This window comes from Schistocerca serialis, chromosome 2 (assembly GCF_023864345.2).
Source record: "Schistocerca serialis cubense isolate TAMUIC-IGC-003099 chromosome 2, iqSchSeri2.2, whole genome shotgun sequence".
In the NCBI taxonomy this organism is placed as follows: Eukaryota; Metazoa; Arthropoda; class Insecta; order Orthoptera; family Acrididae; genus Schistocerca; species Schistocerca serialis.
In genome coordinates, this window is record NC_064639.1 from 247,615,372 (window position 1) to 247,634,013 (window position 18,642).

Consider the following 18,642-nt stretch of genomic DNA (forward strand, 5'->3'; position numbering starts at 1 on the left):
TATTTAGTGTCAAAAACCATGTAAATCACCAAGCAAAATGCTTCGGTAAAACCGTGTGACGCTAAAAAGTACTTATGCGCACATCAGAACATTTAATTTTTTAGAAATCTCGGACAGACAAAAGCAGCAATTGTTGAACTGCTCCATGTATGAGAGAAACATAAAAATGTAAGTTTTGTATTCATTGTATATTTGTTAATGTCTATTAGTTTAACGCCTTTGTTCTTTAAGAAGATATTGAAGCTTTACTTTACAGAAATTCTCTGCTTATTCTTTTTTTAAAACTCGCCGTGATTTTTCAGTGTACGTAAGCTTTGTTACAGGTTCACTCTTCATCGCGGTATCTCGATTGCATTCGGGACGACATTAATGTGTTCAGTTTCCAATCCCATAACTTTTTACAAAATTTCAGTGTTTTGCATTCATTTACATTTTTTCATTATTCAAATAGGTCCTTTAGGTATTTTCATCGAAGATTCTGATTGCGTGAAGGCAATCCGGGTCAAAGGTCAGTCACGAAACCATCTTTGCGTAATCAAACCTTACGTCTCCTGAACACAATCGAGAACCGACGCATCGGCGATCATCCATCCATTAATTTTTCTCTATTTCCAAGTCGTACCAAAAACGACAAAGCAGAACCGCCGTGAGTACGCTATCTAGTGTTATAGGTTGCATTCTTTATCTTGTCGTCAAACATTGCCAGACATTATCATCATTACTGTTATATTTGATTAAATGTGTGTGAATGGCAATGTCTATAACACTAGAAAATGAACAATTTGATTATTCAGAAACTAGAGATAATGGCTTTACCATGGATTTCCAGCATGACAGTGTGCAACAGAGCAAGGGTAGTGAAATTCGGAACAATAATTTACAGGAAACAGTTGACTTAGGAAACGATCTGAGTATCATACGGAATAGTGGGGGTCAGTGAGAGAATGAATCTTTGAGTGGGAAAAATGTGAGTGTATCATAGACCGATGGTAATCTCAGAAACCGCTGGCTACAAGGAAGTAACACAGAGTGTCATGAAATCAACACCAACTGCTCCAGTCCCGGCGCTATCAGATCTTCAATCTTTTCTGACTGAGATGGCAGCGGAAAATAAACAGCAATGCAAGAGGACAGAAGAAAATTTAGGAAAAAAACCAAAGCCAGAAGAAAATTTGCGAAAGTAAGAAGGCAGCAGAACATGTTAATGGGAGTGATGATAAGAATATTCAGGAGGAGCTCAAACAGTCCAGGGTAACTTAAATAATCAATAAACAGGCGTGTAGTTGTGACAGTAAGAGACGTGCATTGTTACAAAAAATGAAAGACACAATGAATGAACTGCATAAAGATGTTAGCATGATCAAAGAATGGAAAGACGAAGTCATAGAATATGAAACTGAAGTCAAGGATGAAGTCAAACTGCTGTCATAGCAAAATGACTCGAGATCAGACAGGACCATGCCGTGTAATTTAAAAGGTCGGTAATAAATTAAAATAGTATTCCAGTTTTAAGAGTTTCAGGTAGCGATAAACCGCGGAAGCTATGAAGCGTTGGTCGGGTTATTCATAGGAAAAAAAAAAAAAAAACGTAGCGTCAGCTCAGGAAGTAATTGAACGGGTAGCGATCAAATCATGAATGAAGCAGAAAGAGAAAAGGAGAGCAGAGCTGCATTGGTTGACTGACAGATTCTGCTGAATATGTGACTAGCCAAATCACTCGTTTCCACCTATACAACCAGCAATACAAGTAGGCATTGGGTAGCAGGAAATGGATCAAGACTAGAATCAGAAATGCTTTGTCTCTGTGCAAAAATACGCATTATTCCCCGACCATTTGAACAGTGTTCATCCGCAAATTTGGATTCAACGATTTCAAGACAGACTGCAGAGGTCATGGTCTGTGGCATGTAAAAAAAATTTTATTTGTGAACACCTATGAGAAGAAGCAGCACTAAATATGCGAGTAATTGCAGCCGGGTGCAAAGTACATGAGGAATTTAAGTGCGCATTTTTAAATGAGTACTGGGTGAGAAATAAGCAAAGACACCAAAAATTGAGCATCTTAATGGTGGAACCTTACACTGAATCACAATACCAAGATCCGATACAGTGTTTCAAAGACATGATGAGATTTAAACTGTTTCTGGACGCACCTTATGGGCAGAAGAAACTGGTTAAAATCTGTGGTACACAGTGTGATTGATATTAATGCAGTCCACTGCTTGTTGCAAGAACTTGGATTTTATCTCAAAGGCAGAGTAAGGCAGCCTATATACTTCGTACAAACTCACTATGAGCTTGAACGCTACCGTCTGAATGACCTGAAATGAGGAGTGAGACACCAATTCCCTGAGAATGGCAATAGATGAAACAGGAATAATAAGCATGGACCTAGGGGGCCACAGTACTCGTTAGATGACAGACGACTTAATGGAGGCCGATATGATTTGCGCAGAGAAGTCGAGGAAATTATTGTATGTCGAAGTTCTGACGCATTAAGAAAACAGTGTGGGAGGTTACTACTCCATTCTGTGGCATCTAGTAGTCAGGCCTACTAGATGAGTGGCCTGCCAAGCGAGGCCAATTATTATTTGTACATCACAAACATTTTCATGCTTTATCATACCCACTGCAACTATGCTTGAAATATGAGCCCTAGTGCCTATCAGTTAAGCTATAACTTATTCTCATCCTTACTTCTTAACGCAACGGAATGGATAATGCATCTGACTAATAGCTTGTGCACATTTCTGATGGACTCACTCCACCCTGGTATATATTTTAATCAAAGCTCGGACATCCCATCAAGAAAAATGGAGGTTGTGGTGAAATACCTCAGCAAAATGGCTATTCACAACTCAATAATCAAGACCACTATTTGTTTCATATATCTCCTTTTTTATTACAATCAATTCTTTTACGTTAATGTTGCAAAATTTCTTACATTACACTTAAACAGGGTAGTTAAACAAGGGATTCTCCACCCAGTGGGCATTGCATAACATAAGCGTTTTACTATTCTATGGTCTCGTAATGTTTCTGTTTATTGCTACTGTGCACTTTCTGGATTGGTAACGAATCTTTCGCTACTTCATCCTCTCCCACACTCTCGTAACCTCATTCATTAGCAACATAACGAATTTACTGACTTTCGTGTTGTACTAGGAAAAAATCATGCTTGACCCTCCGTATTTGAAACTAATTCGCTACTCTCCCATGCAAATCACACGGATTAAATACACAAAATAAATCACACTGGCAGTATAACACACATCTCAAAAACAAAATGTTTGGTTATCTACTCGTTCTGCTTTCCCATTTCAAACAATAGTCATCCCAGATTCACACGTCACTGACCCACGTAATAGCTTTCCTACCACAAACTCTGGAGGATTTATGCACATCTCCCTGTGAAATGCAACCCACATGGTGTTGCCAGGTACATGGCTGACTCAGTTTAATTCACTCTCAGAGTATCTGAATATCAAGCTGGCGTCACACGAATGTATCTCATAATGAAAGTTTTGGTATCTTATTTATCTCACACACGGATCCTCAACTGAATGCAAGGGCAAGAACTGCTAATTTTTTTTATTGTCTCATAGTCAGGTTGAGACTCGCACTGTACTCACCACGTGGAAGTGCTTGTCTCTAATTCAAGTTCTGCACACGGGAATCTTAATTATTTTCAACTTAGATTTACACACACAAGTATTTCATCTTAATACTACCACACACTAGCATTCGTCTTACAATTACAACACGTGGTTTCTTTGTCACTTCCGAAGAATCCTATGTTCCCCATGATTTTTTTTTACCTGCCTATCTTTTCCAAACAATTTACATGAGCCTCCCACCAAAAATTTCTGAAAAGAGAAATTATTAGTTTATCTACTCTTAAATATTCCACATGCATACCATTTTCATTTAAACTTGTTTTCCTGGAGACACATAAAGCAAGTCTTCGCAACTCAGGAACCAGCGACATCCGGTCATCCCGCGCTTCCGTAGAGGTGGGGGAGGACCCTGCCACCGTATTGGTCAGCCACATTCCAGGCCTTCTAGTGCCCTGGTATACTTCGTCTCTTTGGTTCGGCCAAAGGTGACTAGAGAATCGTCTCAAAGATGATTACTGAATCTACCTTTACTGTCTGTGGTCAGCAGATGACCAGCCATTCATTTAATTCATTATTATACAAAAAACGCTGTTCTGACAAGAACAACGAAGTATGTTGAACATCTTTTCTATGTCAGGCAGTACTGTACCGTTTCAAATGAAACAATGACTGAGATAAGAGTAATCAACGCGGCTGGGGCTCCTGCGTGACTGTTGGATGATATACTATTACCCGGAACCTTACTCTTCTACTGTGATGAGTCAAACAAGAAGCTATTGGAAAGTGCTACGGTGTTCGACAACCAGATTGGTATTGCCTATCCCTTTATCGACGTGAAGGTAAGTGGAGTGATATTACCATGCATTTTAAACTCATGCAATCAAGTTTCAATCCTAAATAAAGATGTTTACAGGATGAGTGACAAGAATAAGCAATGGCCAGTATTCAAAATGGACACGATGAAAGTACGCAGTATATTACTTGGAAAGAGTGCTGGAGTGAAAGAACAGATCAGGGACGATTTCGAATGCCACTTACACATACTCAGTGCAAACGTTTTGGTCATACAGAACCTTAAAATAAAGGTTGTTCTATGTCTCACCTTCTTGACGTTCTACTGAGTAGTACTGCACTGGAACAATGATTTTTGTCGATGTGCTTGAACGGAATGGAAATTCAGTTAATCCTTGACCGGTGTAGTCGGAAATGTCAACGAGTTCCGGAGTCCTGGGGACTCACTAAATAAAAATTGTTTTGTGTCTCTTAATGATTTTCGTTGTTGTTTTGGGACGTATACGTAATCAAAGGCGTATAGGGAAACAAATTTTTTTATTTACAACCAATTTAGAAACAAACAGAAGCGAAAAAATCTGAAACTAAAGATATTACAAAAGTAAACATACTCTTTCTATTATATGTATTTCCCGAGTAAAAAGTGACAAATAAAAACGTTTTTTTATCGAATACACACCTGGTAAGATCTAAATTATAAGAAAAGGGAATACATTTGCATCCACAGGAAATCTGTAAAAGCCGGCCGGTGTGGCCGAGCGATTCTAGGCGCTTCAGTCTGGAACCGCGTGACCGCTACGGTCGCAGGTTCGAATCCCGCCTCGGGCATGGATGTGTGTGATGTCCTTAGGTTAGTTAGGTTTAATTAGTTCTAAGTTCTAGGCGACTGAAGACCTCAGATGTTAAGTCGCATAGTGCTTAGAGCCATTTGATCCATCCAAATCTGTAAAATATTTATAACGATCCAAACAAGCGTATGAAAAGAAACAATATTTTGGAGTCTTGGGGATTTACAATCGACTGAACACACAGTTTCATAGAACATTGTAAACAAATAGGTATCTGCATTGAACATATAAAAAAACAGTATTTGTTTATAAGTTTGGATCACATATAGAATAATATTTGGATTCCGAGGCAAAAGTCTTGATCGTCAGCTGGTGTCCCAGATACAGTCTTCAAACGTTTGCAGATACATAGTTAACTGCCTTGTTTCAAAAAGTAGGAATTCTTTAGGTATCTCCCGTTTGTGTTTCCTCACGGTACCAACGTAAGTAAATTTATTTTGCTGAGGTGGTTTTTGAGTTCTGTTGAGGTGTACGAGTTGTCACCAGTAATACTGCGGTTGATTTCAAACAGTGGTTTCGAAATACGAAGAACAGCTGGCGTTGGAATAGTAAACCGTTTTCCTTCAGTTGTGAGATCATTAGAGTCAGTGCACTTGTATTCTATATGTAGTGGGTTCGAGCATCAAGAAGGCGTTGGATTTTCAAACCTCTTTTTTCTCTGGGTAAATGTATTTTAAATTTATATCTGTCTCAAAAGCCGACCAGCATTTCATCCTCAGTTGCATTGGTTCCTAAATATAAGCCGATTACGAATTTTGATAAAATTTTACAAAACTATGTTAAATCGCCGCAGCTGATTCAGATTTTACTCTTATGATTCTCTATATCTCAGGCAAGCTAGTAACACAGGAAACTTTTTTGCCGAAGTTACCAGGCGAATTTGACGACATCCCATATATTAAAAAAATGATTCGTTTTCTTTATTGTTAGATTTGTAGGCAGCAGTCCCAATAAAACATTTATTTCAATGGAATTTGTTTCCCTGTGCGATTCTGACTGCGTGACTTGTTGCGAAATTACTGCTTTTTCAAATTTGTATAACGCACAAACATACCTATTACATATTGTGAGAAAATCTTCTGCCTTGCATCCAAGGGCACAAGTTTTGGTAAAGCTTTCGTATTTCCCAGCAAATTCAGCAAGTTGCGGTCTGGTATTCTTACATTTAGGGTTAGTTCGGTGGCAGCCCATTTGCATCCGTTTTTCCCATAGAAATTTTTCTTACGTGGCTCACTTGTGCCTCTATCGCCTGCACTTTCAGTAACCATCATCTCATCTTCGTCATCAGATACAGCGCCAGAAAGTTCACTCGCCGTTTCGCGATCACATGGGATATCATTTTCGATGGTAATGTTGCTACCGGGATCGCCATCTTGATCTGAACAGTCAGCATCACATTCCTCAATTCATCTTAGTACACATTCCTCAAAGTTTGAATCTTTAGTGTTGACATTTTTTGGGTTTTCAAACATATTCACTATACTGAAAATATTACACTAACTTGTATCGCTTAGTCCCAGGGGCCCTCAATCGTTTACAGTGCTTGCTTTGATGATAGACTGCAGTCGCCTGAGGTACTGTTCAGCCATGCTTCCTGACCAAGAAATACAAAAGTTGCTACAACTTCATACTTCCCTGGGGTCCCAGAGACTCGGCAACGCCTGTTAAGGGTTGAAATCCAGGAAAAATTTAGACTGATCAAACAAATTTCGGGCTACCATATTGTAGTGAATGGATTGTTCAGAAGCACGATGCCAAGTTTTTCGGATATGCATGCATCTCCGAAGGGACAGGTACCTCTGCGACTACACTCGTTATGAACTTGGCATCATCTTTCTCAACAACACAGGCAGGCAGGCAAATCAGGCAAGCAGCTTTCAATGAAAATGTCTCCCCTGAACAGGAACATACATAATGAATATACGAGTGCAGGTTGTAGATACTTGGTTGACGACATATGGAAGTTTGCGTCTGGCCGTTAGTCGTGCTCGGATAGCTTACTGGTAAGGCGACCGCTAGCAACAAAGGAAAAATTCGGGTTCGAGTCCCAATTCGGCACAAATTTTCACTGTCGTCATTCCATTATATAACTGATGGTTGTTCATATTCACAATTGCGAATACATTTTATAAATTTCGGGCTTGCAGTCGGTCGTCGTTTAATTTGTCCCACGATATTTCGGCTGGGCACCTAGTAGTCATCTTAAGGTCGGCCATCGAAGACTGCGTCTTGTTGTCCGGTCGAAACATCGTGGGATGAATTAAACAACGACCGGCAGCAAGCTCGAAACTTGTTTGAACATTCAGTTTGCCGGGAAATTTTTGAAATTCACGATTTAGACAGTTTGTCTGATAACAGCTTTGGTATGTTAGGGATTGTGCTCACCGGTGAAGGAAAAATGCCATCAGAAGAAGCGTAAGAGCAGTTATTGGATGTAGCCAAGGAATAGTTGAAATAAGAAGATGAATAGAGTAGTGAAGTTGATTGATCGGATATTCTGAGGACAGAAACAACCCCAGAGATAGTGAAAGAGGTGTCAGACATGGAAGAAGATTGCAAAGATGATGACGAGTGGGAATATGTTTGGTTGAGTGACTCCGAAGAAAAGGTCACTAATTGCTTAGTGTGTAATACTGTAGAAGAAGCTTGCAGGACGTTCGACGTTCTTCTTCGCTCAAGAGAATGGACAGATGCGACGTTAAATAGACCTGATGACTCGAGTGGTGATGAATACAAATGTGTAAAAGGCGAATACGTAGTAAAAGCCTTAGAAAAGCACAGGAAGTCCATCGGATTTTATAGCAGAAATGGAAAAGAAGAGCGGAGAAGGACTGAACAGTGATGATGAGGACAAACGGTGGGGCTCTTTATTCGACGTGGAAAACGAGATAGGACAACGAATAGCGGAAGGATGTTAGTGCGTGTTTTACTAGTTAATAGGTTAGACAGCATAAATAATATGTGAATATCCGTATGACTGTATGTGTAAATTATATATGTTTTCCTGTGAGTCATGACGATAAGGCAGATAAGGTTCGGTTAGTGTGATAAAGTTTTATTCAATGCAAGAAAGGGATCACGGAATAGTAAACTTTTAAGCCACAATTTTTTTACTTCTACTGTGGACCTTACAATGTAAGGAGAGTTGTTCACAACAATGTTGTCGACACAGAAAACATAAGGAGCCATAAATCAAAGGGCCAGCAACATATTTCCATTCTCATACGATTTAAGGAGCAAAGTTAGTCTGAGATTGTACAGCAGGTCTCACACCTGGGGAGGGAGGTACAATTAGAAGAGGAAAAAAATCAATTCATATTTAAATAGGAGTTGAGATTATGGCGAGTAAATGTTTGGATGATTTCCGGTGAAAGTTGGAAACGTTGAAGCGTGTAGAAGTTGACAACAAAGAAAGCGTAGGACGAACTGTGGGGTGAATTCGTGCAGTGAGGAGTGTTTGCTTGACAGAGTTTTACGGGTATTAGGAGCCATTTGTGGGACACTCTGAGCCACGTTTTCCCGATCGTGACGTAGCACCGTCTAATAGAGACATATTTTATTAATTGAGTCGGTAGCAGTTGAGCACTGTGCCAAAATGTGCCAGCGGTGGGAAAGCACCGTGCCATTAGGGGTTCTTTTATTAATGTGTGCTTAAAGAGCCAGTACGGTATGCACTGAGTCCTTGAGAGTAAGAGTAAAGATAGAGACGTGCCCCGTTACATACAGGTACGTGTGTCCAATGAACCGAAGATGCTGATTTTTCTTTTTTGTGTATATTCTGTGCTGTTCTCAGGGAGTACATCTGACATCTAGAAGAAGTCCATATGAGAGATAATTTATAAAAAAGCGACATGGATGTCATTAACACAAGTACAAGGATGAAACAAACAAGGCCCAATAAGTCCAAAGCGGAAAAAAGTAAAGCGAATACACACCAGGTATGTGACTAGGTTAACAAGGAGTTAATCGTTAAATTTTCATTTTGTTTATTGCATGTTCCAGGAGGTTATGTGCTGTTTTAGGCAACAGGTATTAAGAGGAAGGCAACGAACTAATTTCTAATGGACGGGAGAGCTACAAATGAAGAGAGAGAAGTATGCAGGCACGCAAATATTATGTGAATGATAGGCAGCCTGGCACCATAATTATTTTAATAACTTGTAGAATTGTGACGGAACAGTGCGTCGGAAGGGAACTGTTAGATGTCCGCAAGGTATCGACAGAAATCCCAGGTATTAGCAGATAAGAATGCGCAAGAACTAACAGCAAGTCAATTAACGAGTCGACATACCCATCCACTCACAGTATCATAATAAGAAACCAGTAAAAATAAGTGATTTCAGTTTTTGAACCATTCTGTACAACCCAGCTTGTGGTTTACTAGTCACACTAGGCTATGTGGTTTGGTTCTAATGGCCACCGAACCATTTTTATTGTATTATAAATCCTTAACTCTTATCAATTTGATTGAAGGTCAAGAGGCTGATATAGGAATACTGTATATTTATAGGTAATGTCCCACAAAATTTAATATATATGTCTAATATATGTTTCCATAACACAATTGCATTGGTGATGGCACGACATGGTGACGCAAAATATGATAAGGGAGGAAAGGCAGCTGAAGGTGGCTGCAAGGGCGTGGCTCACTGCAGGATAGTGATTCCTCGCCATCGCCAACCCCTGGGCTCACCAGTGTCCACTGTTGTCTTCTGACAGCTGAGCGGTTGGTCAAGGGCACCCCATACCCGGCGCATGGGACTGCTGGGGTTTAACGCCTCGTACCGCGGGCCTAATGCATTACACCACAGCCGAACCCAGCGGGAGAAGCAGCGTGCATCATAAACCGTTCGTTGGCAGCCTGTCTACTACTTGATTCCATGCGGAAACAGCTTAACCGACGTCTTACAGCAATATCAAGAGGCTATGTCTCAAGTGACAGCTCATCAGCTGTTTCGAGAAGGACCAGGCAGTTCGTTAGTCAATGTGGACCACCAGTTAAATTTTCTGTGGCGTCTGTACATGGATATAAAAGAATTAACTAACGTGCTGCCGATGCAAAACAACACAAATATGTAAATCATGATCTCTCATTTCCATAAACTATTTCAGAACTCTAACATTGACAGCCAGAGCGAGAGCACCAGCAGCAGCGAGTACTGTTTGTATAAAGCGTTTATTTTGCATTTTGTTTACGACCTTCCACTAAGGAAGGGATTCTATTTGTGTTTATCTGCTCTGCATAGTAACTAACAGTTCTTGATAAAACTTTACGTAGTTTTCGTGTTAGATTTCTTAGTGTTTTCTTGATCGTTTAGAACAGAAAGCGCCCTAAAACCGTCTTTTGTTTGTTTCGCGGCCGTTAGCCACTAGTCACTTGAATCAGCAGTTGTCTTGTGACAGCCAGAGCGAGAGCACCAGCAGCAGCGAGTACTGTTTGTATAAAACGTTTTTGTACTTATTTGCTGCGCTTAGCTTTTAAATAGTTTTTCTGGGAAAACCTAGCGTAGTTTTCGCGTCTCGTATTTCAGTGAGTGCTTCTTGATTATCAGAGTAGCTCATCAGAAGATTATCTTGGGAATTTGTCACCGTATAGAGTAGGGTAAACATAGTCATGTGTAGGGACTGTGGTTGTTGTGAGCGGACGCAAGGAGAATTGGCCACTCTTCGGGGGCAGGTGGAGGCTTTGTCTGTTAGGCTCATCGAGCTCGAGGCGCAGGCGTCGGCTCGTAGTGGCGTTGGGGCAACTGTGGTGAGACCTATGCCTACTTCGGTGGCCTTGGAATCACATGGAACCCCTGATGTCGCTGCGTCTTCCGGCAGTGAGCATCTTACCGGTCAGCCATCACTCCAGGGTGAATGGCGGACAGTGGTGGGCTCGCGCGTGCCTGGCCGAAAGGCGAAGGTGGGATCTGGCCGCGTGGCAGCTGCCTTACCCCTTTCCAACAGGTACGGGGTGCTTCCTAGTGGTGATGACATCGTTTCCGAGCCACCACAGGATGCCTCGCCTGTTGGGCCAGTGGCCGATTCTCCGGCAAGGTCCCGACAGTCACAGAGGGCGGGCCTATTAGTTATAGGGAGCTCCAACGTTAGGCGGGTTATGGAGCCCCTCAGGAAAATAGCGGGTAGGTCGGGGAAGAATGCCAGTGTGCACTCGGTGTGCTTGCCGGGGGGTCTCGTCCGTAATGTGGAGGAGGCCCTTCCGGCAGCTATTGAACGCACTGGGTGTGACCGGCTGCAGATAGTAGCACATGTCGGAACGAATGACGCCTGCCGCTTGGGTTCTGAGGCCATCCTTGGTTCCTTCCGGCGGCTGGCTGATTTGGTGAAGACAACCAGCATCGCACGCGGAGTGCAAGCTGAGCTTAATATCTGCAGCATAGTGCCCAGAGTCGATCGCGGTCCTCTGGTTTGGAGCCGTGTGGAGGGTCTAAACCAGAGGCTCAGACGACTCTGCGACTATAATGGTTGCAAATTCATCGACCTCCGTTATTGGGTGGAGAACTGTAGGGCCCCCCTAGACAGGTCAGGCGTGCACTACACACCGGAAGCAGCTACTAGGGTAGCAGAGTACGTGTGGCGTGCACACGGGGGTTTTTTAGGTTAGAGGGACCCCCCCTTGGGCGAAACGATAAAATACCTGACGGCTTACCAGAGAGGACATTATCATCGTTGATAAAGAACGTCCGTCCTCAGAGACCAAAAACAGGAAAAGTTAACGTAATATTGGTAAACTGCAGGAGTATCCAGGGCAAGGTTCCTGAATTAGTATCTCTTATTGAAGGAAATAGTGCGCATATAGTATTAGGAACGGAAAGTTGGTTAAAACCGGAAGTGAACAGTAACGAAATCCTAGACACAGAATGGAATATATACCGCAAGGATAGGATAAACGCCAATGGTGGAGGAGTATTTATAGCAGTAAAGAATTCAATAATATCCAGTGAAGTTATTAGCGAATGCGAATGTGAAATAATCTGGGTTAAGTTAAGTATCAAAGGTGGGTCAGATATGATAGTCGGATGCTTCTATAGACCACCTGCATCAGCAACCGTAGTAGTTGAGCGCCTCAGAGAGAACCTGCAGAACGTCGTGAAGAAGTTTCGTGATCATACTATTGCAATAGGGGGAGACTTCAATCTACCAGGTATAGAATGGGATAGTCACACAATCAGAACTGGAGCCAGGGACAGAGACTCTTATGACATTATCCTGACTGCCTTGTCCGAGAATTACTTCGAGCAGATAGTTAGAGAACCAACTCGTGAAGCTAACGTTTTAGACCTCATAGCAACAAATAGACCGGAACTTTTCGACTCCGTGAATGTAGAAGAGGGTATCAGTGATCATAAGTCAGTGGTTGCATCAATGACTACAAGTGTAATAAGAAATGCCAAGAAAGGAAGGAAAATATATTTGCTTAACAAGAGTGATAGGGCACAAATCGCAGAATATCTGAGTGACCACCATCAAACGTTCATTTCTGAGGAAGAGGATGTGGAACAAAAATGGAAAAAATTCAGAAACATCGTCCAGTACGCCTTAGATAAGTTCGTACCGACTAAGGTCCAAAGCGAGGGGAAAGATCCACCGTGGTATAACAATCATGTACGAAAGGTACTACGGAAACAAAGAAAGCTTCATCATAGGTTTAAGAGTAGTCGAATCATAGCTGATAAGGAAAAGCTGAACGAAGCGAAAAAGAGCGTAAAGAGAGCAATGAGAGAAGCATTCAACGAATTCGAACATAAAACATTGGCAAACAATCTAAACAAGAACCCTAAAAAGTTTTGGTCATATGTAAAATCGGTAAGCGGATCTAAATCCCCTATTCAGTCAGTCGTTGACCACGATGGCACCGAAACAGAGGACGACCGAAGAAAGGCAGAAATACTGAATTCAGTGTTCCGAAACTGTTTCACTGCGGAAAATCCCTGACTTCAGCCGTCGCACGGACGCCAAAATGGAAAATATTGAAATAAACGATATCGGAATTGAAAAACAACTGCTATCACTTAGTAGCGGAAAAGCATCCGGACCAGACGAGATACCCTTAAGATTCTACAGTGATGATGCTAAAGAACTTGCCCCCTTTCTATCAGCAATTTATCGTAGATCGCTGGAAGAACGTAAAGTACCTAGCGACTGGAAGAAAGCGCAGGTCGTTCCCATTTTCAAGAAGGGTCATAAATCAGATGCGAATAATTATAGGCCTATTTCGCTTACGTCAATCTGTTGTAGAATAATGGAACATGTTTTGTGTTCTCGTATTATGACGTTCTTAGATAATACAAATCTCCTTCATCATAACCAACATGGATTCTGCAAACAGAGATCATGTGAAACTCAGCTCGCCCTATTTGCCCAAGAAATTCACAGTGCCGTAGACACTGGCGAGCAGATTGATGCCGTATTCCTGGACTTCAGGAAGGCATTTGACACGGTTCCGCACTTACGTATAGTGAAAAAAATACGAGCTTACGGAATATCGGACCAGGTTTGTGATTGGATTCAGGATTTCCTAGAAGAAAGAACACAACATGTCATTCTTAACGGTTCAAAATCTGCAGATGTAGAGGTAATTTCGGGAGTACCGCAGGGAAGCGTGATAGGACCTTTATTGTTTACAATATACATAAATGACTTAGTTGACAACATCGGTAGCTCCGTGAGGCTATTTGCAGATGACACGGTTGTCTACAAGAAAGTAGCAACATCAGAAGACTCGTACGTACTCCAGGAGGACCTGCAGAGGATTAATGCATGGTGCGACAGCTGGCAGCTTTCCCTAAACGTAGATAAATGTAATATAATGCGCATACATAGGGGCAGAAATCCATTCCAGTACGATTATGCCATAGGTGGTAAATCATTGGAAGCGGTAACGACCGTAAAATACTTAGGAGTTACTATCCGGAGCGATCTGAAGTGGAATGACCACATAAAACAAATAGTGGGAAAAGCAGGCGCCAGGTTGAAAATGTGACTCGTCGACGAAAGAAGTAGCTTACAAAACGCTTGTTCGTCCGATTCTTGAGTATTGCTCATCAGTATGGGACCCTTACCAGGTTGGATTAATAGAAGAGATAGACATGATCCAGCGAAAAGCAGCGCGATTCGTCATGGGGACATTTAGTCAGCGCGAGAGCGTTACGGAGATGCTGAACAAGCTCCAGTGGCGGACACTTCAAGAAAGGCGTTACGCAATGCGGAGAGGTTTATTATCGAAATTACGAGAGAGCACATTCCGGGAAGAGATGGGCAACATATTACTACCGCCCTCATATATCTCGCGTAATGATCACAACGAAAAGATCCGAGAAATTAGAGCAAATACGGAGACTTACAAGCAGTCGTTCTTCCCACGCACAATTCGTGAATGGAACAGGGAAGGGGGGATCAGATAGTGGTACAATAAGTACCCTCCGCCACACACCGTAAGGTGGCTCGCGGAGTATAGATGTAGATGTAGATATACAGTGACAATCTACGTGTAATGCAAGTGCGACTCTGTCCAATTAGATGTGAACATTGCAATTTCTACTTCATTTGCTACGCTGTGAGAATGAAACTTTTAATGCACCTCGCTACAGCCTCATTTCTCTGATCAGTGAGAGGCATTTCTATGTTTCATTGCCAAATGATCCTAGTATCACGAATTTGAACAGGAAAAATACTGTGTTACATATTGAGTGAGATGAACCGTGGTTCTGAATGGTATGAGTGTTTACGTCAGACAGGCTATGGACATGCGCAACCGTAATGACTAACCCTCAATAATTAGATACAGATGTGTGGAGATGCTACTTATAAAAACTTTAAATTCCTGCTCGCAAGTTGTATTGCACTTACACGAATTGATATTTCACATGTCAGCAATATGTAACTTTAGTACTACTTCGTTTCTCGTACCAGAACAGCAGTCGGGATTATTGATGTGATAAATAGTATTATCTGAACCTGTGAAGTGTATTTGTGATTCCCAAACACTGTGTTTTTGGGGAAATCATATATATTTTTAAAGTATTAAGTGTGCTTCCTCAACTTTTATTTCCAGGGGCAATATATATTAAGTTTAAACATGTTACATCATATCGTTACAGACTGACTTGTATTTTAGTTTTGACGAATTATTTAACTGTTCTAATACGAGCTGCCCTTTTAATGGCGATACGTTTAAGCATGCATCAGAAGTGTTGAATTTTGTTCTTGTCATAAACTTGTTATGTTTTCTCTCTCATCATATGTTATTCGTACTTGAAGATCATAGGACTCCTTGTGGATCTATTTAACTATACGATGTAGGTTAGTTTGGGAAACACTTGCATAAGATTTACCAACTTGTACATAACCTAATCATACAGAGACACAAGTCTAGGTACTCACAAATTTAACCATATTTCGATAATAGTTGTTCTGTATTCGTATGAACTTTCGTAGCGATGCATGAAATTTTTTATGATGTATCGATGTATTTAAGTGTATTCTGTTCTTAATTATTTTTGTCGTGAGGAAAAGTATAAGTGATCATTCATTGTGACACATTATGAGTGAATGTCTATTCAATACTTGTTTATTAAATGACGAATGTGACTGACTTTTGATTAATAAGAAAAGTTTCAAACGTGTGACTTGAATTTGAAGTATATGTGAATGGAATTGTGTGAGCTGGTGCTCTCTTCTTTATATGTGTTCAAATAACAGCTTACCGTAACTCCAGTTAATGAGAATATTTGTGTGGAGGCTTATGCTTAAGTGTGAATGTGAAATTGTTGCGTTGGCAACAGGATATCCACCCCAGTCTCACAATCCATACCGTGAAGCACATCATCCCAGTGCCGACAAAGCCAAAAATGTGAACGAGAAAGTAGAACCCAAAGAAAAAGTAAAATTTCTGTGACGTAGTTGTGCTAGAGACAAATTCCAGCACAAACACATCAGCATTAATTTTAAAACTGAGGAAGGGATGATGTTATGGGACAGTTCTTACAAAATTACTCTGTAATCTGATTAATAACCTACTGCTCAAATTAGACTATCAACTTAATTAAAATCACAAGCGAATTGTGAAAGTATGCAAGTAGCTGGAACAAACACCAATGACTTTAAATATAGTCAGTACTTTTTCATTTCATTTCTATCTGGTGGTGAAAGACAATGCGTAATTTTTCTGAGCTGAGTCCTCCAGCTGACTGCGAGAAAGTGACGGCAGCAGGGATAGAATCGTAAACCGGATCGTAAAACTGTTCCTTCACTAAAAGTAGAGCCACTGGCAGGTATACACTTGGTGATGGCCGCTCTCGAGACGGCCACAGCACTATGGTATCAACCACTGCAACATGATAAGTTGTAAACTGGCATAGTGAGGTGCAGAAAAAAGAATGCTTTCTAAAAAGACAGTGTTCTGTAAGGGGATGGGAAAACATGAGACACAGAGCGTGAGAAAAATCTGCTGGATGCAAAGGAGGTCAAAAGTAATTGAGTCATAAGTTTTGTAAAGGATCGCAGAATTGGCTCATCAGAATTGAGGGGCTGAGAGTACAAATGATACATGTGCTCGCTGAAGCAAACTAAGTAAATGACTACCAAAACTTAATGGCTATTTGTAAATTACGTAAGTTACTATCCAAATATTAGATATTTTTTCCTAATGATCAGTTAAAATCGATATTAATATAATATGTTGAGAAACAATAATGAAGTAACGAATAAAATTAAAATATCAAAACTAAAATGTATTGATGTGGTTCCAACAAATACGAGAGATTATTCATAGTCATTTCTACAGTCCCCTCACAGTCAGTGTCTGTAGAATCTAAATCATGTGCTTCTGTGCTATTTCTTGAAGAATGTTCTTCCTGGGCAGCACTCGTGGTGTACGATGGTGTTATTCATTTTTCAGTCTTTCCCGTCCTCTTCTTTGACCATGTCCTCTCCTTTCTCCACACCACTTCTTACACCCTCGGTAACTGCTGTCTGTAATGGGATAAACTGTTATAGAACTCATGCTAAAGTGAAGGGTTGTGGTTCATCGTATCCTGAAGATTTTTGCATTTCTCAAATTTTGTTTCAAACCCTTCTTCTGCAAAAGGCAGCAGAAGAGTTAATGCTGGGGGATCAGTATTGGACCTCCTGCAGTACACTTCTGCTGGGTCACGGCCACCTGGGATTCCTCCGCTGTATTTTGTTTCCTTCTGTGTCTTTAGTAACTTTATCCTTTGCTGTTGCATCCCTGGCTGTAATTGAAAGAAAGTTTGTTTTCATTTCCACTACGAAAATTTTTCAGTTGACCTGCTTCACTATATCCATTCCGTCTTTGGGAACAAATACACGTTTGAAGTGCTTCTCTGACTTTTCAGAGAGACTAGAATCTTTATCATATACCATATATGCATGGCCAGGTTGAAGGACCTGATGATCCGTTGTGTCAATACGCTGATTTTGCCTCAAGATGCACAAGCGATATTTCAAAATGTGATCTGTTGAAACATGCATTAAATATTACTACAAGTTTTCTTAAAAGTATGCACATTAGTCTAATGTTGTACTTTTGAATAATACATACCTGAATATTCATTAGAGGCAGCAGTAATTTTCTTTGTGTCTCCCATTTCAATTACACTTGCTGCATTCTAAATGCAATCCAGGCATTGGCTTACAGCTTAAATTTTATCGTCACGGGGGTGAAACTATGTAGGACATCACTTATAATTCTTTTACTCAGAAGAGAGCTTTATCTCTCCAAATGTGCATTTAGATCATTTTCTTGTGAAATTTCATTTGCGCCACTTGTACTCTCAGCCTCTCAATTGTTTTTGTAGTGGGGCCGGGACATTGCGAATGCCTATATGCACCCACTATCATTGTTAGAAAAAAAGTGAAACTAAAATCATTGTGGGAGAGAAGTTCTGCTTTCTGCTCCCACTTTAAGAGCGAAATGTGTATTATTGGCTAATCACAGCAGATTCTTTAAGAAGAGTGAGATTGCTAGGATTTTTATGATTGTTTCCTTACACAGATCTCGGAAGTTCACAGCTGTTGCCTAACAAGAACCCAGTGCTGGCAGTACCAGCAGAAAATTTTTGGAGGGAGAGGATTTGCACACTTGCCTTTAGAGCTGTGGGGAATAAATACTTCACATTAGAACTCTAGAGAGGGAGCACTCAGTCTGCGTCCCTGTTTCCAGCAGACAACATTTTGGTTGGTGGTTTTTATACTCTGTCACAGATGCCGAGGCCACTGCAGCCGTTCACTGCATCTGAGTTTTAGAGCAGTGGTAAACATGGGCGGCATTTGCGAGGCAGACGCCAAGTTATTTGTTCAACGTTTATTTTTCTGAATTAAATCACACACTCACCTAGTTGCTCTCAACATGCGCTTCCTTT

At 41.0% G+C, this 18,642-nt stretch overlaps 1 protein-coding gene across 3 annotated transcripts in view; it reads right to left on the reverse strand.

The window, feature by feature from the left end:
* Positions 1-18,642, reverse strand: part of LOC126456997 (dehydrogenase/reductase SDR family member 11-like) — a 604,547-nt gene that overhangs the window by 435,175 nt on the left and 150,730 nt on the right. The gene's annotated exons all lie outside the window — the stretch shown is intronic.